We start from the raw sequence: 27,339 nt of genomic DNA on the forward strand, positions 1-27,339 counted from the left end.
TCCTAAAGATATTTTAAAATAAAAATCATAAACATGCACCTGGAGGTACAGACAAATATTCAAGAACTCAGGAATGAATTTAGGGCAGAGATCCAATCATTAAGGAACACAACGAGGGTTTGAAAAGCAGATTAGATACGGTGGAAGAGACGATAAATGAAATATAAATTAGAGAAGAGGATTACAAAGAAGCCAAGGCACAGAGAGAAAAAAAGATCTCTAAGAATGAAAGAATATTGAGAGAATTGTGTGACCAATCCAAATGGAACAATATTCGCATTATAGGGGTACCAGAAGAAGAAGAGGAAAAGGGATAGAAACGGTCTTTGAGGAGGTAATTGCTGAAAACTTCCCCAATCTGGGGACTGAGATAGTCTCTCAGGCCATTGAGGTGCACAGATCTCCCAACACAAGGGACCCAATGAAGATAACACCAAGACATCTAATAATTAAAATAGCAAAGATCAAGGATAAGGACAGACTATTAAAAGCAGCCAGAGAGAGAAATAAGATCACATACAAAGGAAAGCCCATCAGACTATCATCAGACCTCTCAGCAGAAACCTTACAGGCAAGAAGGGAGTGGCATGATATATTTAATGCAATGAAGCAGAAGGGCCTCAAACCAAAAATACTTTATCTGGCAAGATTATCATTTAAATTTGAAAGAGGGATTAAACTATTTCCAGATAAGCAAAAGCTAAGAGAATTTACCTCCCACAAACCGTCTCTACAGTATATTTTGGAGGGACTGCTATAGATGGAAGTGTTTCTAAGGCTAAATAGCTGTCACCAGAGGAAATAAAACTTCAGTACAGAAAGTAGAAGTTAATTACTAAGCAAATGAAAAATTAAATCAACTACCCCAAAAGTCATTCAAGAGAAAGACAAAGAGTACAGAATATGATACCTAATAGATAAAGAATGGAGACGGAAGAAAAAGGAGGAGAAAAAAAAGAACCTTTAGATTATGTTTGTAATAGCATACTAAGTGAGTTAAGTTAGACTCTTAGATAGAAAGGAAGTTACCCTTGAACCTGTGGTAACCACGAATCTAAAGCCTGCAATGGCAGTAAGTACATACCTATCGATAATCACCCTAAATGTAAATGATCTCAATGCACCAATCAAAAGACAGAGAGTCAGTGAATGAATAAAATAACAAGTCTGGTATATATGCCACCTACAAAAGACTCACTTCAAACCCAAAGACATATACAGACTAAAAGTGAAGGGATGGAAAAGATATTTCATGCAACTAATAGGGAGAAAAAAGCAGGAGGTACAGTACTTTACAGTACTTCTATCAGACGAAACAGACTTCAAAACAAAGAAAGTCATAAGAGATAAAGAAGGACATTACATAATGATAAAGGGGTTAATCCAACAAGAGGATATGACCACTATAACAGCAGCACCTACATATATGAAACAAATACTAAGAGAATTAAAAGGGGAAATAGAATGCAATGCATTCATTCCAGGAGACTTCAAAATTCCACTCACTCCAAAGGACAGATCAACCAGACAGAAAATAAGTAAGGACACAGAGGCACAGAACAACACATTAGAAGAGAAGAACCTAACAGACATCTATAGAACTCTCCACCCAAAAGCAGCAGGACACACATTCTTCTCAAGTGCACATGGAACATTTTGAAAAACAGAACGTATACTAGGACACAAAAAGAGCCTCAGTAAATTCAAAAAGACTGAAATTGTACCAACCAGCTTCTCAGACCACAAAGGTATGAAACTAGAAATAAATTACACAAAGAAAACGAAAAAGCCCACAAACACCTGGAGGCTTAACAATATGCTCCTAAATAACCAGTGGATCAATGACCAAACAAAAACAGAGATCAAGCAATATATGGAGATGAATGACAACAACAATTCAACACCGTAAAATCTGTGGGACGCAGCAAAGGCCATGCTAAGAGGGAAGTATACTGCAATACAGGCCTACCTCAGGAAAGAAGAACAATCCCATATGAACAGTCTAAACTCACAATTAACAAAACTAGGAAAAAAAGAACAAATGAGGCCCAAAGTGAGTAGAAGGAGGGACTTAATAAAGAGTAGAGCAGAAATAAATAAAATCAAGAAGAATAAAACAATACAATGAATCAATGACAGTAGGAGCTGGTTCTTTGAGAAAATAAACAAAATAGATAAACCCCAAGCAAGACTTATCAAGAAAAGAAGAGCGTCTATACTCATGAACAGTCACAAATGAAAAAGGAAAAATCACTACGGACACCACAGAAATACAAAGAATTATTAGAGAATACTTTGAAAAATTATATGCTAACAAACTGGATAACCTAGAAGAAATGGACAACTTTCTAGAAAAATAAAACCTTCCAAGGTTGACTGAGAAAAAAACAGAAAATCTGAAAAGACAAATTACTAGCAGTGAAATTGAATTCGTAATCAAACAAATACCTAAGAACAAATCCCTGGACCAGATGGCTTCACCACTGAATTTTATCAAACAATTAGTGAAGACCTAATACCCATTCTCCTGAAAGTCTTCCAAAAAGTAGAAGAGGAGGGAATACTTCCAAACTCATTCTATGAGATCAGCATCACCCTAATACAAAAACCAGGCAAAGACAACACAAAAAAAGAAAATTACACACCAATATCCCTGATGAACATAGATGCAAAAGTACTCAACAAACTATTAGCAAACTGATTAAAAAATACATTAAAAAGATCATACATCATGATCAAGTAGGATTTATTCCAGGGATGCAAGTATGGGTAGTTTTTGAAAATCCATCAACATCATCCACCACATCAACAAAAAGAGGGACAAAAACCACATGATTATCTCCATAGATACTGAAAAAGCATTTGACAAAATTCAACATCCATTTATGATAAAAACTCTCAACAAAATGGGTATAGAGGGCAAGTACCTCAACATAATAAAGGCCATATATGACAAACCCACAGCCAACATCATACTTAACAGCGAGAAACTGAAAGCCTTTCCTTTAAGGTCAGGAGCAAGACAAGGATGCCTACTCTCTCCACTTCTATTCAACATAGTTATGGAGGTCCTAGCCATGGCAATCAGACAACACAAAGAAATAAAATGTATCCAGATTGGTAAAGAAGAAGTTAAACGGTCAGTGTTTGCAGGTGACATGATATTGTACATAAAAATCCCTAAAGAATCCACCCCAAAACTACTAGAACTAATATCTGAATTCAGCAGGATTAAAAATTAATACACAGAAATCTGTGGCATTCCTATACACTAATGATGAACTAGCAGAAAGAGAAATCAGGAAAACAATTCCATTCACAATTGCATCAAAAAGAATAAAATACCTAGGAATAAACCTAACCAAGGAAGTGAAAGACCTATACTCTGAAAACTACAAAACACTCATGAGAGAAATTAAAGAAGATACCAATAAATGGAAACACATTCCATGCTCATGGATAGGAAGAATTAATATTGTCAAAATGGCCAATTCTGTCTAAAGCAATCTACATAGTCAATACAAACCCTATCAAAATACCCACAGTATTCTTCAATGAGCTAGAGCAAACAGTTCTAAAATTCATACGGAACCACAAAAGACCCCGAATAGCCAAAGCAATCCTGAGAAGGAAGAATAAAACTGGTGACATTATGCTCCCCAACTTCAAATTCTACTACAAAGCCACAGTAATCAAGACAATTTGGTACTGGCTCAATGGAACAGACTAGAGAGCCCAGATATACACCCAAGCATAGATGGTCAATTAATATATGATAAAGGAGCCATGGCCATATAATGGGGAAATGACAGCGTCTTCAACAACTGGTGCTGGCAAAACCGGACAGCTACATGCAAGAGAATGAAACTGGATTATTGTCTATCCCCATACACAAAAGTAAACTCAAAATGGATCAAAGAACTGAATGTAAGTTATGAAACCATAAAACTCTTAGAAGACAACATAGGCAAAAATATCCTGAATATAAACATGAACAACTTTTTCCTGAACACATCTCCTCGAGTAAGGGAAACAAAAGCAAAAATGAACACATGGGACTACATGAAACAAAAATGTTTCTGTACAGAAAGGACACCATCAACAGAACAAAAAGGCATCCCACAGTAAGGGAGAATATATTTGTATATGACATTTCCGACAAGGGGTTACAATGCAAAATATATAAAGAACTAACTCACATGCCTCAACACCCAAAAAGCAAATAACCAGATTAAAAAATGGGTGGAGCATCGCTAATTATCAGAGAAATGCAAATTAAAACTACAATGAGGTATCACCTCACACCAGTAAGGATGGCTGCCATCCAAAAGACAAACAACAACAAATGTTGGCGAGGCTGTGGAGAAAGGGGAACCCTCCTACACTGCTGGTGGGAATGTAAGTTAGTTCAACCATTGTGGAAAGCAGTATGGAGGTACATCAAAATGCTCAAAACAGACTTACCATTTGACCCAGGAATTCCACTCCTAGGAATTTACCCTAAGAATGCAGCAATCAAGTTTGAGAAAGACAGATGCACCCCTATGTTTATTGCAGCACTATTTACAATAGCCAAGAATTGGAAGCAACCTAAATGTCCATCAATAGATGAATGGATAAAGAAGATGTGGTACATATACACAATGGAATACTACTCAGCTATAAGAAAAGGGCAAATCCAATCATTTGCAGCAACATGGATGGAGCTGGAGGGTATTATGCTCAGTGAAAGAAGCCAAGCGGAGAAAGAGAAATACCAAATGATTTCACTTATCTGTGGAATATAAGAACAAAGGAAAAACCGAAGGAACAAAACAGCAGCAGAATCACAGAACTCAAGAATGGACTAACAGGTACCAAAGGGAAAGGGACTGGGGAGGATGGGTGGGTAGGGAGGGATAAGGGGGGGAGAAGTAGGGGGGTATTAAGATTAACATGCATGGGGGGGTAGGAGAAAAGGGAGGGCTGTACAACACAGAGAAGGCAAGTAGTGATTCTACAACATTTTGCTATGCTGACGGACAGTGACTGTAAAGGGGTTTATAAGGGAGACCTGGTATAGGGGAGAGCCTAGTAAGCATAATATTCTTCATGTAAGTGTAGTTAGTGATACCAAAAACAAAGAAAAAAAAAAAAAAAGGGCAGTTCCTGTGTGGTAACCTCCAACGAGTTCTATACAAGGGTATAAAGGGCATATAAAAGTGTAGGCAAAGGGTCTGTTTGTGTTTATACAGAGGATCAAAGCCTAATTGGGCTACCCCGAAAATGAACCAAGATACGATATGAAAAAGAACTTCCAACATCTGCACTCTCTGGAAGACTCATGCCAGAAGATGATCATCAAAAAAACCCCAACAAAGATCCACGCACTGCTACAGCTGTAGATGCACTCATCCCACCAGTTCCTGGACTTGCCATGGGAATGAGGAAGGAGATATCTAAGCTGGCCTGTGCATACAGTAAAACAACAAAATTGGACTGGATCTATACTGTTGGAACTCAACCAAGAATTTGGAGAAGTGCAAATTGTAGAGCTCCAAAGTCTTACAACTACAAACTATTTATTGTTAAAAGAACATATGGCATGTGAACAGTCCCCAGGAATGGGTTGTTTTAATTTGTCTGATTTCTCTCAGACTGTTCAAGTTCAGTTGGACAATATCCACCATATCATAGATGAGTTTTCACAAATGCCTAAGGTGCCTAACTGGTTTTCTTGGTTTCACTGCAGATGGCTGGTAATTACAGATATGCTTTGGTTATGTAACTATACTCCTATTATGTTAATGTGTGTGTGCAATTTAAGTAGTAGCTTAAAACCTATACATGCTGAAGTTACTCTACAAGAAGATATATCAAAGAAATAATCAATCTTCCCATGTTTTCTTCCGCCTGCTACTTCTATAGCTTTTCTTCTTCCTTCCTAATTACAACCCTTAAATAGAATTCGTGCCTCATATCAAATTTACCGAGTATCATAATTCTTCCAAGTGGTAAAGATACCTCAAGACAAATGCTGGGCATAGAAGCCACAGGGCATAAATATGCAAAGAAGTAAAAAGCTAACTTTTTCAAACAATAAGGCTTCTCTCTCACTTACCAACTTCACATTTCCCTGTATGGCCCCGGAAGATGACTGGTTAGCCAGAGACGGGTAAGATTCCTCAAGGGAGGAACAACCTAAGACAGGCACAGTCGCAGGGGGGCCATCAGGTGAGAAATTGGGGATCAACAGAGGTGAGGCTTAGAACCTCACCCCCCCGTTCTGAGAGAAATCTTCTGCATACGTGGATGTTTTATTGCCCTGGTCTAGCTTGGATTAACACATAGTCTACAGGCACACACCTGATCATCTACATTTGCTCTCTTACAACACTAAACTATGTTTTCTACCTTTATCTTGTATCTACCTACCACTTCAGCATTTTATTAAAAATAATAATAATAAAGAGAGAAATGTGGTATCCACATATAAATCAAGTATAAAAACCAAATGAGTATTCATATTTGAACTGACTGTTTATAGTTCATAATGCATGAGCAAAACCGAAAGTTTCTGTGATGACTGCCCTTGTACTGTTCACTATGTAACTTATTCATTATGTAAGAATTTGTTCTACATGTAACAACTTGTTTGTTATGCCTCAGAAGATTGGAGACTGACAAAAATTAGGCTTGGGGTGGAATAATGATTGTGCATTGAGCATTGACTCCCCTATACAGAATTTTATTGTCGTTAACAACCATTTGATCAATAAATATGAGAGATGCCCTCACAAAAAAAAAAAAAAAAAAGGACAGACTTCCAATGGTAAAATAAATTAGTAACCGGGATGTAATGTATAGCATAAGGAATATAGTCAAGATATTGTAACAGCTTGGTAGGGTGATAGCTGGAACCTAGAATTATGTATATAAATGTTCTACCACTGTGTTGTACACTTGAAACTCATGTAATGTAATACTGTGTGTCAACTACCCTTCAATAAAAAATAATTATTAAAAAAAAAAAAAATGGCAATCCTGCCTAAAGCAATCTACAGATTCAATGCAATGCCTATCAAAATACCAACAACATTCTTCAACGAACTGGAACAAATAGTTTTAAAATTCATATGGAACTACAAAAGACTCCGAATAGCCAAAGCAATCCTGAGAAGGAAGAATAAAGAAGGTGGCATCTCGCTTCCCAACTTCAAGCTCTACTACAAAGCCACAGTAATCAAGACAATTTGGTACTGGCACAAGAACAGAGCCACAGACCAGTGGAACAGAATAGAGATTCCAGACATTAACCCAAACATATATGGCCAATTAATATTTGATAAAGGAGCCATGGACATACAATGGCGAAATGACAGTCTCTTCAACAGCTGGTGCTGGCAAAACTGGAGAGCTACATGTAAGAGAATGAAATTGGATCATTGTGTAACCCCATACACAAAAGTAAATTTGAAATGGATCAAAGACCTAAATATAAGTCATGAAACCATAAAACTCTTAGAAAAAAACATAGGCAAAAATCTCTTGGACATAAACATGAGTGATTTCTTCATGAACATATCTCCCCAGGCAAGGGAAACAAAAGCAAAAATGAACAAGTGGGACTACATGAAGCTGAAAAGGACACCACCAAGAGAACAAAAAGGCATCCTACAGTATGGGAGAATATATTCATAAATGACAGATCTGATAAAGGGCTGACATCCAAAATATATAAAGAGCTCACCCACCTCAACAAACAAAAAGCAAATAACCCAATTAAAAAATGGGCAGAGGAGCTGAACAGACAGTTCTCAAAAAATGAAATTCAGATGGCCAACAGACACGTGAAAAGATGCTCCACATTGCTAATCATCAGAGAAATGCAAATTAAAACCATAATGAGATATCACCTCACACCAGTAAGGATCGCCACCATCCAAAAGACAACAACAAATGTTGGTGAGGTTGTGGAGAAATGAGAACCCTCCTACACTGCTGGTGGGAATGTAAATTAGTTCAACCATTGTGGAAAGCAGTATGGAGGTTCCTCAAAAAGCTCAAAATAGAAATACCATTTGCCCCAGGAATTCCACTTCTAGGAACTTACCCTAAGAATGCAGCAGCCCAGTTTGAAAAAGACAGATGCACCCTGACGTTTATCACAGCACTGTTTACAACAGCCAAGAAATGGAAGCAACCTAAGTGTCCATCAGTAGATGAGTGGATAAAGATGTGGTAGATATATACAATGGAATATTATTCAGTCATAAAAAGAAAACAAATCCTACCATTTCCAACAACATGAATGGAGCTAGAGGGTATTATGCTCAGTGAAATAAGCCAGGAGAGAAAGACAAATACCAAATGATTTCACTCATATGTGGAGTATAAGAACAAAGAAAAAACTGAAGGAACAAAACAACAGCAGAAACACAGAACCCAAGAATGGACTAACAGTTACCAAAGGGGAAGGGACTGGGGAGGATGGGTGGGAAGGGAAGGATAAGTGGGGGGGGGGGAAGAAAGGGGGTATTATGAATAGCATGTATAATGTCAGAGGGGCATTTGGAGGGCTGTGCAACACAGAGAAGACAAGTAATGATTCTATAGCATCTTACTACACTGATGAACAGTGACTGTAATGGGGTATGTGGGGGGGACTTGGTGATGGGGGGAGTCTAGTAAACATAATGTTCCTCAGGTAATTGTAGATTAATTATACCAAAAAAAAAAAGAATGTGTTTTCTAAAAATCCATTATTTGGATTAGAATATATGGAAAAAATTATTGTGTCTCTTTGGAACTTTGTAAACTCTTGGCGAATTAGGCAAACTAAAACCCCAAGTTAGGACACAATTTAAAAACATTCAAACTCTCAATAAATCTCCCAACAATGGTTAGCAAGTTATAACAGCATGTATTTCTGGCCTAAAATGTCCCTCAAATAAATTTAATGAACTGCAAAATACATTCAACCTATTACAGTCTTCTGTTTAAAAAAGCCACTGCTCCAGATCTGATTTTTAATTAGATAAAATTTTTAAAAATTAAAGTGTCATTGATATACAATCTTATGAAGGTTTCACATGAACAACACTGTGGTTTCAGCATTCACCCATATTAACAAGTCCCCACCCCTCGATTGCAGTCACTGTGTATCAGTGTAGTAAGATGCCACAGAGTCATTACTTGTCTTCTCCGTGCTGTACTGCCTTCCTCATGACCTACCTATATTGTGATTGCTATTACTTAGATAAAATTTTAAGTGAAAATCCAAATTTTAAAAAGATAAAAACCCAGAAGACATTTTAGGGACTTCCTTTTTAAGAGTCTGATAAATTATAAGGAAGGTTTCTTCATCTCTCATTTCTAATATGTAAAAATATCATTTCATGTTCCTTTGTATAAAAAAACATGGTTTTATTTTCATGGGGAAAATGAATAACTTGTAAAAGTATAGTTTGAAAAATCCTATTTCTCATGTTCTCTCAATCTACCTCTAAATGTTCATTCAGCTTTTCATAACAAATGAACCTTAGCAAACCATTTTCACAAAAAAGAGAAGGGACTAAGAATCAGGTCAAGAATTAAGATACTTGTAGAAATAAGTCTAGAGTTGGGAGCTTTAGCTAACTGCAAGACCTTGGAAATGTCACTTCACATTCCTGACTCTCCCTGTCCTCTTCCACTATCAGGCACATGGAGGAAATGATTGCCATAATTTTCTTTCTGTTCTAATAGTCTAAAAATTCCAATAGTCTAAAAATTCTACCCAACCCAAGGCTAGAGTTTTGGATTTTGGTAGTAACTACTGTTTCTGTATAGTGATCTACCATTTACATACAGATTAGCTAACAGGATGCTGATGCTAACAGCCTTTTGTAGAGAACAATTATTTTTACCATTGCCTTCTACAAATGAGAAATTGAAGCCTCAAAGGGCCCTAAATAGCAATTCAGCAGCATATAAATGGCAAAATGAGAGTTCAGCCTAACTTTTCCAAGCTCAAATTCACCATTTCTTCTATTACACAAAAAAGTATGATGGGAGTATTTTTAATTCTCACCAAGGAATTCTGTCATCATAGAAAAAAATGAAGACTTCCCAAAGGTTTACCTTGTCCTAATATTTACAAAATTCCCCATTGCAGAATTAAGAGAACATGCATTTCTACTGATTCTCGCTATTTAAATTACCATTAAAATCAGATGACTTCACCTTTGTCTCTTTCTGTGGTTCCTTTGTGGGTTATTACTGTGTATTTCTCTGACAAAATTTTAAATTCAGATTGCTTAAAAGACCTCCTTACTTTATTGCCCCTAATTTCCTGGGAATATAAACTGGCTTATACCAGTCATTAATAAGAAATTAATTTAAATCAGAATATTTTCAAATGACAAAAGTATATGCTTCAGATTATTTATATCAAAATGAAGAATTTGATTCAGATAATTCTAAAATTTATGATCTATGAAATAGTATTTTTCTTATTATCCATTGTTTGAAAAATTCTAGAATCTGCTACATGTTCTCCCCTCATTCAAGTGGTAGTAATGTCCCCATCCCACCCATTAAGATGGGTAACTGGAGATAATGTTGGTATTTTGGTCATTCAGCATTTACTAAGGCCAGAATTACTTGCAGCACTTTTTACATTGCTGAACTACCATTCTTTGACCACTTTAAAGGATATTTTGGGCTTCATTTTCTCTTAAATATTAAAAAGCTTTCCAATAATAATCAGTAGAGACCTTCACTTCTATCTTAAGAAAATTAGAACCTACTGAATAGATAATTATGATGTAATTATTCATGTCAACAAATTCTTAGCATCCAAATGGCTTCATGATAGGCCTCTATAAAATAATAAACTAAGATGGTACACTTACAAAAATGTAAATTCAACTTCTCAGTAATATTTATTAAGAGAAGTCAGGTTTATATTCTAGGAACTTTGAGGGACCTTTCCTCTCCACAAAAACCAGACCCTGAATTGGACATACTCTGTGAGATCAGTGATGTTTCACATCAGGGGAGAAGGAGTCTCTAACATTCCCTTCTATTCTTCCAAATAAATAAGCAAGCGATACAACAGACCCAGAGGGTCTGGATGCCCAAGAGCTAGGTGGTTGTGAGGCATGGTGGCACAGAAGGGAAAGTGAGCAGCAGGAAAGAAACTAAGAGGAGCAAGCTGCCACTGGGACGGCTAGGGACAGGGCCTGAGACAAGATTCCTGTAGCAACATCCCTGTAGAAGACTGAATTTTGGAGGTGAGAGGCCAAATATGTGATTTTCTCTCTGAGTTAAAACCCACGAAGAAAATCAGAATATATGATCCAAATATGCCACTTGGTATACTGAATACTTTGAATTAAAGGTGCTTAAGAAATGGCAGGTAGAAGAACACCCTGACTCTCCTTTTTCTTCCAAAAAGCAGGAGATAAAACTCCCATGTGAAAGGGACCCTCCCTACACCAGGAGGAAGACATTCTTATCATCAGAAATGGAGACCTTGGGGCTGATAAATCTGTACAAGCAAACTTTTTAAAACTAATCCTTAAAACCTCTTTGTTTTCTCAATTCTTCAAAAATCTATTGTTTCTCTGCCTAAAAGATATAAAAGCTTTTTGGATCTTTTTGGGTCACTTCTTGGGTCTTCATTCTCTTGTGAAGATTCTCATTTACATGTAAAAACTTTAGTAAAATCTGTATGCTTTTCTCCTGCTAATCTGTCTTATTTTTTTTTTTTTAAATAATTATTTTTTATTGAAGGGTAGTTGACGCACAGTATTACATTACATTAGTTTCAAGTGTACAAAACAGTGGTAGAACATTTATATACATAATTCTAGGTTCCAGCTATCACCCTACCAAGCTGTTACAATATCTTGACTATATTCCTTATGCTATACATTACATCCCGGTTACTTATTTATTTTACCATTGGAAGTCTGTCCTTTTTTTTTTTTTTTTTTGTGAGGGCATCTCTCATATTTATTGATCAAATGGTTGTTAACAACAATAAAATTCTGTATAGGGGAGTCAGTGCTCAATGCACAATCATTAATCCACCCCAAGCCTAATTTTTGTCAGTCTCCAATCTTCTGAGGCATAACAAACAAGTTCTTACATGGAGAACAAATTCTTACATAATGAATAAGTTACATAGTGAACAGTACAAGGGCAGTCATCACAGAAACTTTCGGTTTTGCTCATGCATTATGAACTATAAACAGTCAGTTCAAATATGAATACTCATTTGGTTTTTATACTTGATTTATATGTGGATACCATATTTCTCTCTTTATTATTATTATTTTTAATAAAATGCTGAAGTGGTAGGTAGATACAACATAAAGGTAGAAAACATAGTTTAGTGTTGTAAGAGAGCAAATGTAGATTATCAGGTGTGTGCCTGTAGACTATGTGTTAATCCAAGCTAGACCAGGGCAATAAAACATCCACATATGCAGAAGATTTCTCTCAGAACAGGGGGGGTGAGGTTCTAAGCCTCACCTCTGTTGATCCCCAATTTCTCACCTGATGGCCCCCCTGCGACTGTGCCTGTCTTAGGTTGTTCCCCCCTTGAGGAATCTTACCCGTCTCTGGCTAACCAGTCATCTTCCGGGGCCATACAGGGAAATGTGAAGTTGGTAAGTGAGAGGGAAGCCTTATTGTTTGAAAAGGTTAGCTTTTTACTTCTTTGCATATTTATGCCCTGTGGCTTCTATGCCCAGCATTTGTCTTGAGGTATCTTTACCACTTGGAGGAGTTATGATACTCGGTAAATTTGATATGAGGCACGAATTCTATTTAAGGGTTGTAGTTAGGAAGGAAGAAGAAAAGCTATAGAAGTAGCAGGCGGAAGAAAACATGGGAAGATTGATTATTTCTTTGACAAATCTTCTTGTAGAGTAACTTCAGCATATATAGGTTTTAAGCTACTACTTAAATTGCGCACACACATTAACATAATAGGAGTATAGTTAGATAACCAAAGCATATCTGTAATTACCAGCCATCTCCAGTGAAACCAAGAAAACCATTAAGGCACCTTAGGCATTTGTGAAAACTTATCTATGATATGGTGGATATTGTCCAACTGAACTTCAACAGTCTGAGAGAAATCAGACAAATTAAAACAACCCATTCCTGGGGACTGTTCACATGCCATATGTTCTTTTAACAGTAAATAGTCTGTAGTTGTAAGATTTTGGAGAGCTACAATTTGCACTTCTCCAAATTCTTGGTTGAGTTCCAACAGTATAGATCCAGTCAAATTTGTTGTTTTACTGTATGCACAGGCCAGCTTAGATATCTCCTTCATTCCCATGGCAAGTCCAGGAGCTGGTGGGATGAGTGCATCTACAGCTGTAGCAGTGTGTGGATCTTTGTTGGGGTTTTTTGATGATCATCTTCTGGCATGAGTCTTCCAGAGAGTGCAGATGTTGGAAGTTCTTTTTCATATCGTATCTTAGTTCATTTTCGGGGTAGCCCAATTAGGCTTTGATCTTCTGTATAAACACAAACAGACCCTTTGCCTACACTTTTATATGCCCTTTATACCCTTGTGTAGAACTCGTTGGAGGTTACCACACAGGAACTCCCCCCCCCTTTTTTTTTTTGCTTTGTTTTTGGTATCACTAATCTACACTTACATGACGAATATTATGTTTACTAGGCTCTCCCCTATACCAGGTCTCCCCTATAAACCCCTTTACAGTCACTGTCCATCAGCATAGCAAAATGTTGTAGAATCACTACTTGCCTTCTCTGTGTTGTACAGCCCTCCCTTTTCTCCTACCCCCCATGCATGTTAATCTTAATACCCCCCTATTTCTCCCCCCCTTACCCCTCCCTACCCACCCATCCTCCCCAGTCCCTTTCCCTTTGGTACCTGTTAGTCCATTCTTGAGTTCTGTGATTCTGCTGCTGTTTTGTTCCTTCAGTTTTTCCTTTGTTCTTATATTCCACAGATAAGTGAAATCATTTGGTATTTCTCTTTCTCCGCTTGGCTTGTTTCACTGAGCATAATACCCTCCAGCTCCATCCATGTTGCTGCAAATGATTGGATTTGCCCTTTTCTTATGGCTGAGTAGTATTCCATTGTGTATATGTACCACATCTTCTTTATCCATTCATCTATTGATGGACATTTAGGTTGCTTCCAATTCTTGGCTATTGTAAATAGTGCTGCAATAAACATAGGGGTGCATCTGTCTTTCTCAAACTTGATTGCTGCGTTCTTAGGGTAAATTCCTAGGAGTGGAATTCCTGGGTCAAATGGTAAGTCTGTTTTGAGCATTTTGATGTACCTCCATACTGCTTTCCACAATGGTTGAACTAACTTACATTCCCACCAGCAGTGTAGGAGGGTTCCCCTTTCTCCACAGCCACGCCAACATTTGTTGTTGTTTGTCTTTTGGATGGCAGCCATCCTTACTGGTGTGAGGTGATACCTCATTGTAGTTTTAATTTGCATTTCTCTGATAATTAGCGATGTGGAGCATCTTTTCATGTGTCTGTTGGCCATCTGTATTTCTTTTTTGGAGAACTGTCTGTTCAGTTCCTCTGCCCATTTTTTAATTGGGTTATTTGTTTTTTGTTTGTTGAGGCGTGAGAGCTCCTTATATATTCTGGACGTCAAGCCTTTATCGATGTGTCATTTTCAAGTATATTCTCCCATACTGTAGGGATCCTTCTTGTTCTATTGATGGTGTCTTTTGCTGTACAGAAGCTTTTCAGCTTAATATAGTCCCACTTACTCATTTTTGCTGTTGTTTTCCTTGCCCGGGGAGATATGTTCAAGAAGAGGTCACTCATGTTTATGTCTAAGAGGTTTTCGCCTATGTTTTCTTCCAAGAGTTTAATGGTTTCATGGCTTATATTCAGGTCTTTGATCCATTTTGAGTTTACTTTTGTATATGGGGTTAGACAATGGTCCAGTTTCATTCTCCTACATGTAGCTGTCCAGTTTTGCCAGCACCATCTGTTGAAGAGACTGTCATTTCGCCATTGTATGTCCATGGCTCCTTTATCAAATATTAATTGACCATATATGTCTGGGTTAATGTCTGGATTCTCTAGTCTGTTCCATTGGTCTGTGGCTCTGCTCTTGTGCCAGTACCAAATTGTCTTGATTACTATGGCTTTATAGTAGAGCTTGAAGTTGGGGAGTGAGATCCCCCCTACTTTATTCTTCTTTCTCAGGATTGCTTTGGCTATTCGGGGTCTTTGTTGTTTCCATATGAATTTTTGAATTATTTGTTCCAGTTCATTGAAGAATGTTGCTGGTAGTTTCATAGGGATTGCATCAAATCTGTATATTGCTTTGGGCAGGATGGCCATTTTAACGATATTAATTCTTCCTAGCCACGAGCATGGGATGAGTTTCCATCTGTTAGTGTCCCCTTTAATTTCTCTTAAGAGTGACTTGTAGTTTTCAGAGTATAAGTCTTTCACTTCTTTGGTTAGGTTTATTCCTAGATATTTTATTTTTTTTGATGCAATTGTGAATGGAGTTGTTTTCCTGATTTCTCTTTCTGTTGGTTCATTGTTAGTATATAGGAAAGCCACAGATTTCTGTGTGTTGATTTTGTATCCTGCAACTTTGCTGTATTCCGATATCAGTTCTAGTAGTTTTGGGGTGGAGTCTTTAGGGTTTTTTATGTACAGTATCATGTCATCTGCAAATAGTGACAGTTTAACTTCTTCTTTACCAATCTGGATTCCTTGTATTTCTTTATTTTCTCTGATTGCCATGGCTAGGACCTCCAGTACTATGTTAAATAACAGTGGAGAGAGTGGGCATCCCTGTCTAGTTCCCGATCTCAGCGGAAATGCTTTCAGCTTCTCGCTGTTCAATATAATGTTGGCTGTGGGTTTATCATAGATGGCCTTTATTATGTTGAGGTACTTGCCCTCTATTCCCATTTTGCTGAGAGTTTTTATCATGAATGGATGTTGAACTTTGTCAAATGCTTTTTCAGCATCTATGGAGATGATCATGTGGTTTTTGTCTTTCTTTTTGTTGATGTGGTGGATGATGTTGATGGACTTTCGAATGTTGTACCATCCTTGCATCCCTGGGATGAATCCCACTTGGTCATGGTGTATGATCCTTTTGATGTATTTTTGAATTCGGTTTGCTAATATTTTGTTGAGTATTTTTGCATCTACATTCATCAGGGATATTGGTCTGTAGTTTTCTTTTTTGGTGGGGTCTTTGCCTGGTTTTGGTATTAGGGTGATGTTAGCTTCATAGAATGAGTTTGGGAGTATCCCCTCCTCCTCTATTTTTTGGAAAACTTTAAGGAGAATGGGTATTATGTCTTCCCTGTGTGTCTGATAAAATTCCGAGGTTAATCCATCTGGCCCGGGGGTTTTGTTCTTTGGTAGTTTTTGGATTACCGCTTCAATTTCGTTGCTGGTAATTGGTCTGTTTAGATTTTCTGTTTCTTCCTGGGTCAATCTTGGAAGGTTATATTTTTCTAGGAAGTTGTCCATTTCTCCTAGGTTTCCCAGATTGTTAGCATATAGGTTTTCATAGTATTCTCCAACAATTCTTTGCATTTCTGTGGGGTCCGTCGTGATTTTTCCTTTCTCGTTTCTGATACTGTTGTTTTGTGTTGACTCTCCTTTCTTCTTAATAAGTCTGGCTAGAGGCTTATCTATTTTGTTTATTTTCTCGAAGAACCAGCTCTTGGTTTCATTGATTTTTGCTATTGTTTTATTCTTCTCAATTTCATTTATTTCTTCTCTGATCTTTATTATGTCCCTCCTTCTGCTGACCTTAGGCCTCATCTGTTCTTCTTTTTCCAATTTCGATAATTGTGACATTAGACCATTCATTTGGGATTGCTCTTCCTTTTTTAAATATGCTTGGATTGCTATATACTTTCCTCTTAAGACTGCTTTTGCTGTGTCCCACAGAAGTTGGGGCTTAGTGTTGTTGTTGTCATTTGTTTCCATATATTGCTGGATCTCCATTTTGATTTGGTCATTGATCCATTGATTATTTAGGAGCGTGTTGTTAAGCCTCCATGTGTTTGTGAGCCTCTTTGCTTTCTTTGTACAGTTTATTTCTAGTTTTATGCCTTTGTGGTGTGAAAAGTTGGTTGGTAGGATTTCAATCTTTTGGAATTTTCTGAGGCTCTTTTTGTGGCCTAGTATGTGGTCTATTCTGGAGAATGTTCCATGTGCACTTGAGAAGAATGTATATCCCGCTGCTTTTGGATGTAGAGTTCTATAGATGTCTATTAGGTCCATCTGCTCTACTGTGTTGTTCAGTTCTTCCGTGTCCTTACTTATTTTCTGCCCAGTGGATCTATCCTTTGGGGTGAGTGGTGTGTTGAATCTCCTAGAATGAATGCATTGCAGTCTATATCCCCCTTTAGTTCTGTTAGTATTTGTTTCACATATGCTGGTGCTCCTGTGTTGGGTGCATATATATTTAGAATGGTTATATCCTCTTGTTTGACTGAGCCCTTTATCATTATGTAGTGTCCTTCTTTATCTCTTGTTACTTTCTTTGTTTTGAAGTCTATTTTGTCTGATATTAGTACTGCAACCCCTGCTTTCTTCTCACTGTTGTTTGCTTGAAATATGTTTTTCCATCCCTTGACTTTTAGTCTGTACATGTCTTTGGGTTTGAGGTGAGTTTCTTGTAAGCAGCATATAGATGGGTCTTGCTTTTTTATCCATTCTGTTACTCTGTGTCTTTTGATTGGTGCATTCAACCCATTAACATTTAGGGTGACTATTGAAAGATATGTACTTATTGCCATTGCAGGCTTTAGATTCGTGGTTACCAAAGGTTCAAGGTTAGCCTCTTTAGTATCTTACTGCCTAACTTAGCTCGCTTATTGAGCTGTTATATACACTGTCTAGAGATTCTTTTCTTCTCTCCCTTCTTGTTCCTCCTCCTCGATTCTTCATATGTTGGGTGTTTTGTGCTGTGCTCTTTCTAGGAGTGCTCCCATCTAGAGCAGTCCCTGTAAGATGTTCTGTAGAGGTGGTTTGTGGAAAGCAAATTCCCTCAGCTTTTGTTTGTCTGGGAATTGTTTAATCCCACCGTCATATTTGAATGATAGTCGTGCTGGATACAGTATCCTTGGTTCAAGGCCCTTCTGTTTCATTGTATTAAATATATCATGCCATTCTCTTCTGGCCTGTAGGGTTTCTGTTGAGAAATCTGACGTTAGCCTGATGGGTTTCCCTTTATAGGTGACCTTTTTCTCTCTAGCTGCCTTTAACACTCTTTCCTTGTCCTTGATCTTTGCCATTTTAATTATTATGTGTCTTGGTGTTGCCCTTCTTGGATCCTTTCTGTTGGGGGTTCTGTGTATTTCCGTGGTCTGTTCGATTACTTCCTCCCCCAGTGTGGGGAAGTTTTCAGCAATTATTTCTTCTAAGATACTTTCCATCTCTTTTCCTCTCTCTTCTTCTTCTGGGACCCCTATAATACGGATATTGTTCCTTTTTGATTGGTCACACAGTTCTCTTAATAGTGTTTCATTCCTGGAGATCCTTTTGTCTCTCTCTATGTCAGCTTCTATGCGTTCCTGTTCTCTGATTTCAATTCCATCAATGGCCTCTTGCATCCTATCCATTCTGCTTATAAACCCTTCCAGAGTTTGTTTCATTTCTGCGATCTCCTTTCTGGCCTCTGTGATCTCCTTCCGGACTTCATCCCATTTCTCTTGCGTATTTCTCTGCATCTCTGTCAGCATGTTTATGATTCTTATTTTGAATTCTTTGTCAGGAAGATTGGTTAGGTCTGTCTCCTTCTCTGGTGTTGTCTCTGTGATCTTTGTCTGCCTGTAGCTTTGCCTTTTCATGGTGATAGGAATAGTCTGCAGAACTGGGACGAGTGACGGCTGGAAGGACTTCCTTTCTTGTTGGTTTGTGGCCCTCCTCTCCTGGGAGAACAGCGGCCTCTAGTGGCTTGTGTTGCGCAGCTGCGCGCAGACAGGGTTTCTGCTTCCTGCCCGGCTGCTATGGAGTTAATCTCCGCTGTTGCTGTGGGCGTGGCCTTGCTCGGGCCTCTGCTCCAAAGTGGTGGAGTCTCGTTGGAGCAGGAGCTGCTGGGAGGCTATTTATCTCCGTAAGGGGCCTCCCTGCTCCCTGCAGCCCAGGGGTTAGGGTGCCCAGAGATCCCGGATTCCCTACCTCTGGATTAAGTGACCCGCCCTGCCCCTTTAAGACTTCCAAAAGGCACCCGCCAAAACAAAACAACGACCACCAAAAAAAAAAAGAAAAAAAAATTTTTAAATTAAAAAAAAAAAAAGTTTTTAATTAAAAAAAAAAAAAAAAAAAAAAGGTGGTCGTTCGTTTTTCTTTATTCTCCGGTGCCAGCCTCAGGCCTCTGCCCACCGGTCGATCTTTCTGCCCTGTTTCCCTAGTATTGGGGTCCCTATCCCTTTAAGACTTCCAAAAAGCGCTCGCCAAAACAAAACAGCAAAAAAGCAAAAAAAAAAATGGTTGCGCGCTTTTCTTATGCCCTCTGTCGCCCAGCCTCCAGTGCCTGCTCACTGTTCTTGCTGCCCTGTTTTCCTAGTATCGAGCGCACTGCACTCTGGCCCGGATGGCTGGGGCTGGGTGTTCGGCAGTCCTGGGCTCCGTCTCCCTCCCGCTCTGCCTGCTCTTCTCCCGCCGGGAGCTGGGGGGAGGGGCGCTCGGCTCCCGCGGGGCCGGGGCTTGTATCTTACCCCCTTCGCGAGGCGCTGGGTTCTCTCAGGTGCGGATGTGGTCTGGATATTGTCCTGTGTCCTCTGGTCTTTATTCTAGGAAGGGTTGTCTTTGTTATATTTTCATAGATATATGTGGTTTTGGGAGGAGATTTCCGCTGCTCTACTCACGCCGCCATCTTCCGCCCCTCCCTAATCTGTCTTATATCAGTTTTCGTAGGCCCAGCCAGAGACCCAAAGAGGAAAGAGAAATTTTCCTCCCCTCCACCCACAAGGGTCACTGATGCAGTCCCAAATCAGAGACGCCTTTTTAGCTCTAAGCAGAAGTTAGATGCAAACCCTCTTTGTAAATTAAGTTCACTGGACTTCCACAGAATAAGATCAATCCATAAACTCAGAAAGGTACCAGAAAACCAGCTATTATGAATATAGACCCTCCCCTTCATCCCCGACCCCTTCAGGACAAGAGAAACAGCAGACATTCAGGTGAGAGTAACTATATTCTACAATAGCTATGTATAAAATATTTACAAAGGATACAATACAAAGATAAGCACACAATAAAAACTACTGCAATTAAATAGATTTGAAGGAAAGAAAAGCAAATGGAACTTCTAGAAATAAAAGATACAACTGTTGTTGAAATTAAAAGTCAATGGATAAATTAAACAGCAGATTAGACACATATGAACCAGATTAGGTATCCAAGGTATTCATTAAGAATGAAGCAGAAAAAAGATGGAAAACATAAGCAAATAAGAGACACAAAGAATAGAATGAGAAGGTCTACCATCTGTTTAATTGGAATCCCAGAAGGATAGAAGGAAAATATGTAAATTCAAAAACATAAAGGCCTAAAATTGTCCGCAATTGGGAAGATAAAGGCCTAATTTTTCCAGAAATGAGTCCATTAATCTAGGAAGTACAATATATGCCAAGGAGAACCAAAAAATCCTATAGAAAAACACTACACTCAAACTACAGAGCACTAAAGCTGAGATCTTGATTTTGAAAGAAGTAAAAAAGGACAGATTGCTGAAAATGGAAGAACAGTTAGAATGAAAGCATCATTATCAATATCAAAAAACACGTGGAATGCTATATTAGAGTTTTGAGATAAAATACCTAGTCTAGAATTGCGTGCCCAACAAGATATTAATAGTAAGCAACAAATGAGTGAGTTTACCACCAGACCTGCTTAAAAAAGAAATTTCTACAGAATATTCTATAAGAAGAAAGCAATAGTCCCCCCCAAATTGGCTGAGGTATAAAAAATGTAGGAAAGTAAAATGGTATATATAAAGGTAAATAAAAACAATTATCATATAAAATAATAAAAGTGTCTGTGGCAATAATTTTAAAAAGAACTGAAATTTGGACAATAGCATATAAATAAAAAAGAACGATTAGAGCTACATATTGTAAAGCTGGAAAGCATCAAAATAATACTTGACAGAAACAAATCCAAATATGTCAATGATCAAAATAAACATAAACAGATTAAACTCATTACTTTAAAAAACAGATCACAAATTGTATTTTTTAAAAATCTGTACTTTTTTATAAGGACACAGAAAAGGTGAAAATAAGACAAAAGAGAAAAGTCATTATTAGGGACTGAGAACATAATGATAAAAGGTTCAACTCATCAGGAAGATACAACAATTTTAAATTTGAATGCACCTAACAGAATATAGAATCAAAATTTACAACATAAAAATTGATAAAAATACACAGAGAAATGGATAAATTCAAAATCATATTAGGACACTGAAAAACAACTGCTAGTTACTGATTTTTCATGTAAACAGAACATTCAACAGAGATAGAAGATTTTAACAATACAATTAAGAAATAAAACATAGGGAGGATATGTATATGATTCAGCACCTGACAATTAGAGAATACAGACTTTTTCATAACCTACTTTCCATGATTAAGTCAAAACTTAAATCTCAACAAATTCCAAAGAACGGGCATCACAGACCACATTCTCTGATAACCCAGAAATTATGTCAAACTTCAATAACAAAAATATAAAATCTGTACATATTCAGAAGTGTATGCATACAGTTCTAAATAACTCGTGTCAAAATAAGAAAAAAATGGAAAAAATGCTCAGAACTACTAGAACTAATTAAGTGAATTTAGCAAGGTCATAGGATAAAAAGTCAAAACCTATACTCTTTCTGTTATATACTTGGAATAAGTAACCAGAAAATTAAACTTTAAAAACTTTCATTTACAATAGCAACTGGAAATATGAAATACTCAGTGCTAAGTTTAACAAAATATGTATAAGAACTATTCTAAAACGAAAAAAGAAATTACAGGGGGCCTAAATAAATAAAGGGGGAATTATACCATGTTATTTGAAGATGAATATTGTTACTATGGCAATTTCCTTTAAACAAAGTTAGAAGACTTGCACTAATGGATTTTAGGACTCATTATCACTACAGTAATCATGACAGTGTGGTTTTGGCAAAAAAACGGATGACACAGATCAATGTAACAGAATAGAGAATACAGGAATAGACCCACATACATAAAGTCAATTAATCTTTCAACATAGGTACAAGGCAATTCAACAGTAAGTCTTCAACTAATGGTACCAGAATAACTGAATATTCTTTATGATAAAATGAACATTGATCCTTCTCTCTCAAATACAACAACTGATTTGAAATGCATCATAGATCTAAATATAAGAACTAAAGATATAAATCTTCTAGGAAAAAAAAAGCAACAGGAGGAAATGTTTGCAATACTGGGGTAGACAAATGTTTCTTATGACTTAAAAAGCATTAACTGTAAAAGAAGAAATTTATAAGCAGAAAATTGATAAACTGAAAAAATCTTAAACTCTTGTCAAGTTTAAAAACTTTTGCTCTTTGAAACACATTGCTAAGAAAACCAAAAAGGTAAGCCAAAGAATGTGAAAATATATAGACCAAAGTACTTATATCCAGATCTCTCTCTCTCTCTCTCTCTTTCTGTGTGTATGTTGTTTGTATGTAATAGGAATAAATAATGAATGTATTATTTAGGTATGGAGATAGAGAAACAGAGAAGACAGCCTTCAAAAGATTCTTGTATATGCTCTGTCTGACACAGAGGGCAAGACAGATCAGTGGGGAAAGGAAAGACTATTCAAATAGGTTATCTATATAAGAAAATTTGGATCCCTACTTTGAACCATGCACAAAATTTAATTCCAAATGGATTAAAGAGTTAAAGGTCAAAAAGGGAGACTTTTAGAGGAAAACATAAATACCTTTCTGCCTTGGGGTAGGGAAGGATTTCTTAAGGTATATGAAAGAGTTATCCACAAAGGAAAAGACTGATAAATTGGACAGCATTGAAATTAAAACTTAAATCCATCACAAGATATCTTAAATGAAAAATAAATCAGAGAAACACGTAACTGAAAAGGTCTAGTAAGCCCTAAAAATAGAATTTAAAATACTAAAAGACAAATAACCCCAAAAATAAAGAATTTAAAATACTAAAAGACAACCCCACAAAACTAAAAGAAGCAAAATAAACAAAGAGATATTTCACAGCAGATTAAGTATGTATGGCCAATAATGAAGGTTATCTACTTCACCTCACTGACAATCAGGAAATTTAATCAAGATTATGAGATACCATTTGTATCCATTATGTTCTGCTGTGTAACAATTTAGCCCCAAAACTTAGTGATTTAAAAAATCATTTAATATTTCTCATGATTCTCTAAGTTAGGTTGGGCAGTTCTGGTCTGGACTAGCTTGGCTCTTGAGTTAGGCAGCTTGCAGTTGGGATCCCTTACCTTTTGCTCCACGTGGTCCGTTATGTCCCAGTAGGTTAGCCTGGGCTTTTTTCACATGGTAGGCTCAAGGCTCCAGAGAGGAGTAAGAGAAGACAGGTCCCAATGTGCAAGTGTTTCTCAACCTTCTTGCTTGTGTCACACTTGCTAATGTTCCCACGGCGAAAGCAAGCCACAGAACCACATACAGAGTCAAGGGGAGGAGTACCAGACTTTAGAAGTAAAATCATATTGCAAAGGATATGCACACAGTGATGGGAAGAATTTGTGACCATTCTTCAACCCAACACTCAATTTTATAATCCACCACACCATTCTTGTGTCTTAAAAATTAGGAAAGATGACAATAGCAAAGTCTGGGAAATAGCTTGTCAAGCTGAATATTGGCATATGCTATGCAATTCTATATCTAGGAATACAGCCTCTTGCACACATGAGGAGCTGGTATGTGCAATATATTTAGCAACACTGGTCTTAACAGCAGAAGTTATAAACAACTCAAATGTCCACTTTTAGGAGAGCAAGTAAACAGGTATAGTTACCCAGTGAGGTATCATACAGGAGTGAAAATGACTTTTTCATGTACTCATCTAACAAATATTTACAAAGTACATACTATGTTCCAGGCATATTTTGAGATGCTAGTGGCACAAGAGTGAACAGACAAAAATGAAAACATCTATCAGACAATGATAAGGGCTACAGTGAAAAATAAAGAAATTTGGTTTGTGTGCACATGTATGTGTTTATGTGCAATTTTTTTGTTAGTATTTAAAGTTCACCAGAAAAATGTGTAACATTTGGAGAAAGCTGAGGTTAAGTTTGAAAAGTTGATACAGATTAGGCCAGCACAGGAGCACAGTTACCAGCATTGCCTGTGGACGATTCAGAAGGCAATGAGACACTAGAAGAATCAAGTACTTTTACTAGGAAATTCCTGGATTTGATGCTCTGAGTTATGCTCACAAATACCCTACAGCTGTGTGCCCCTTACTTATACTAAAATAAATTATTTCTATTCCTCCAATATCATTGTCTGCACTTTTTAACAGGGTAGATAAAGAAGCTTTCTCTGAGAATTTGACATTAGAAAAGGCCATGAAAAAATACGCAGAAGAGGTACTCACTTCAGCAGCACATATACTAAAACTGGAATGATACAGAGATTAGCATGGCCCCTGCACAAGGATGATATGCAAATTCATGAAGCATTCCATATTTTTAAAAAAAAATGCAGAAGAGCCCTGCAGGGGAAGAGAAAAAGACGTGCAAAGACTTTGAGGTGGGAGTATATCTGGCTTGTTTCACAAGCCAATAGTTATTAAGGTTACTGATAAATTCACATATTTTAATTTCTGAAAATAAGAGTTTTGCAGATACAGAGTTCCTAGAGATATATCTATGATGAATAAAAATCAAAGAAAATTCTTCCATCCCATAGAAGCAGTACTAAATCTTCTATAAATACATCTTAAAAACTTATAAAAGAAGAACCTTGTACATTCTCTTGATTAAATGCTTTTCAGAATGTGGAGACCTGAAAGTCTCAGGAAGGAACCAGACTCAACAATGAGGGAAGAAGTGGCTAATTAGATCAATCTATTCAACTTTACTGACTTTATTGTGTCCTTATCTAGATCACAGGGCAGCATCTGACAGAGATGGCTAGGTCTTAAAAGAATTCTACTCAGAATTCAGAATTTACCTATTCAAGTAAAAACTTTCACATGCTTTAAAATATATATATATATATATATAGATAGATATATAGATATATATATATAAAGTGAAAAATCTTGCTCTTTTCTGCCCCTCATCTATTAATCTTCCTGCTAGATGTGTCCACATTTACTTAAAAGTTTTGTGTATCTGATCATTGTTTCTTCAAATACTCCTTAGTCAACTTTGCTCTCTTATACCTGACCTGGGACCTCTCTTCTTCCTCGCCTCCCCAAGTGACTTCTAGGTTCCGGTTTAAAATACTAGCCTGAATTTGAATTCTGGTCCTGACCTAGATATTTATATATTATATACCTAATAGCACCACTTGGGTGATTCCTAAGCACCTCAAATTTACATGCCCTTTTTTCCCCCATCCCTACCTTGTAATAAACCTGGGCCGCCCCAAACCTTCCCTCTCTCAGTACTTGGCACAGCAATCTACCCAGTTACTAAATCCAGAAGCACAGTCATCCTTGAGTCTCCTCATTTCCTTATTCCTCATATCCAATCCAGGAACCAGTCCTCTTCCAAGTATATTTAGTATCCACCCACTCCCCTCTGTTCTGCCACCACTCTGGTCCACGTCACCTCTCACTTGGACTACAGCAATGAGCTCCTAACTTCTCTCTCCATTTCTATTCTTGTCTCCTTCAAGTCATCCTTCACATATGAGCAAGAGTGAACTTTTTTTTAAATTAAAGTATCATTGGTATACAATCTTATGAAGGTTTCACATGAACAATACTGTGGTTTCAATATTCACCCATATTATCAAGTCCTCACCCCTGCATTGCAGTCACTGTCTATCAGCACAGTAAGATGCTAAAGAGTCACTACTTGTCTTTTCCGTGCTGTACTGTTTTCCCCATGATGACCTACCTATATTTTGATTATGAATTACAGTGCCCCTTAATCCCCTTCTTCCTCCCTCCCTACCCATTCTCCCCAACCCCTCCCCTTTGGTAACTACTAGCCCCTTCTCAGAGTCTGTGAGTCAGCTACTATTTTGTTCCTTCAGTTTGCTTTGTTTTTATAAAAGTGAACTTAAAAACCACATTACTACCTTACTTCAAACTGTTGAACAACTTCTTATTGAACTCAAAATCAAATCCAAAATCATTTTCATGGTCTGCTAAACTGTACAGAACCTGGACCATTAAGTTGTTTTCTACCTCATCTCATGTCGCTATATTCCAGGTATACTGTGTTAGAATCTTAAACAGGCACATATCCATATTAACTCTCTCTCAGACTCTTGTTTCCATCATAACATTTATTGTACTGTGTTTATTTTTTCATTTATGTATTTTTTTTTTCTCTATCAGGTTCCCAAACTAAAATACATTTGTCTTTGTTTCCCACAGTTTTCCCCAATATCTGGTAAAAGGCCTAGGACACAAGATGTTTGTTCACTGGATGAATGAATGTATCATTGCAAAGTGATCCTCCCATGCAAAGAAAGTGCCAGAAGATATCATTAACATTAAATTCCCAAATTTCATTTCTCAATATCTGTGTTACAGCTTACACAGATAACGTAAACAGTTAACAATACTAAAAAGGTTGAGAGAATGACCTACAATTGGTTAAGAATCTCACAAATGTTGTAAAATATTCATGAAATGAAATATATATACATATTTATTTACTGAACTTTCATTAATAATGAGCAAACAATGATCACCTAAGAAGCAACATAAAAACAGGCTTTCAAAAGACAGTTGGGAGAGTTCTTAGCCAGCTGCTCAGTAGGCCATGTGATGCTAATGATGACAACAGTCATGGTTAACTATGCCAGGCATTGTTTTAAATGCTTTACTTAAATCTATTATTTTAGCCTTAACAATAAACATACTGACTTCATTGTCTAGGAGGAAACTGAGATAGAAAGAGGTTAAGTAACTGGCCCAAGGATTGCACAGTAGTAGAGCTGGAATTTGAACAAGGCAATCTAGTTTCTTAGCCCTGGCTCTTAACACTAGCCACCTACTCCTTCCAGAAAAATCCAAAGACCAACGTTATTATTAATAAAGAACTACAAGAACAAGAGAAAACATCACAATGAACTACTGAAAAGTAGTTTTGGATTTCCAAAATACTAACAAACTCTTTAGCAATTATATTTAGACCAGG

The 27,339-nt window shown here is 37.2% G+C and overlaps 1 protein-coding gene and 1 non-coding gene across 4 annotated transcripts in view; one reads left to right on the plus strand and one right to left on the minus strand.

Annotated features, from left to right (window-relative positions):
• The window catches only part of VMP1 (vacuole membrane protein 1), a 141,168-nt gene that overhangs the window by 109,470 nt on the left and 4,359 nt on the right, over positions 1-27,339 (minus strand). The window lies entirely within an intron of this gene.
• LOC118909454 (U6 spliceosomal RNA) lies at positions 24,604-24,707 on the plus strand. The gene has a single exon (XR_005023656.1). It is a non-coding gene; the product is annotated as a U6 spliceosomal RNA (small nuclear RNA).

Source organism: Manis pentadactyla, chromosome 4 (assembly GCF_030020395.1).
Source record: "Manis pentadactyla isolate mManPen7 chromosome 4, mManPen7.hap1, whole genome shotgun sequence".
Classification (NCBI taxonomy): domain Eukaryota; kingdom Metazoa; phylum Chordata; class Mammalia; order Pholidota; family Manidae; genus Manis; species Manis pentadactyla.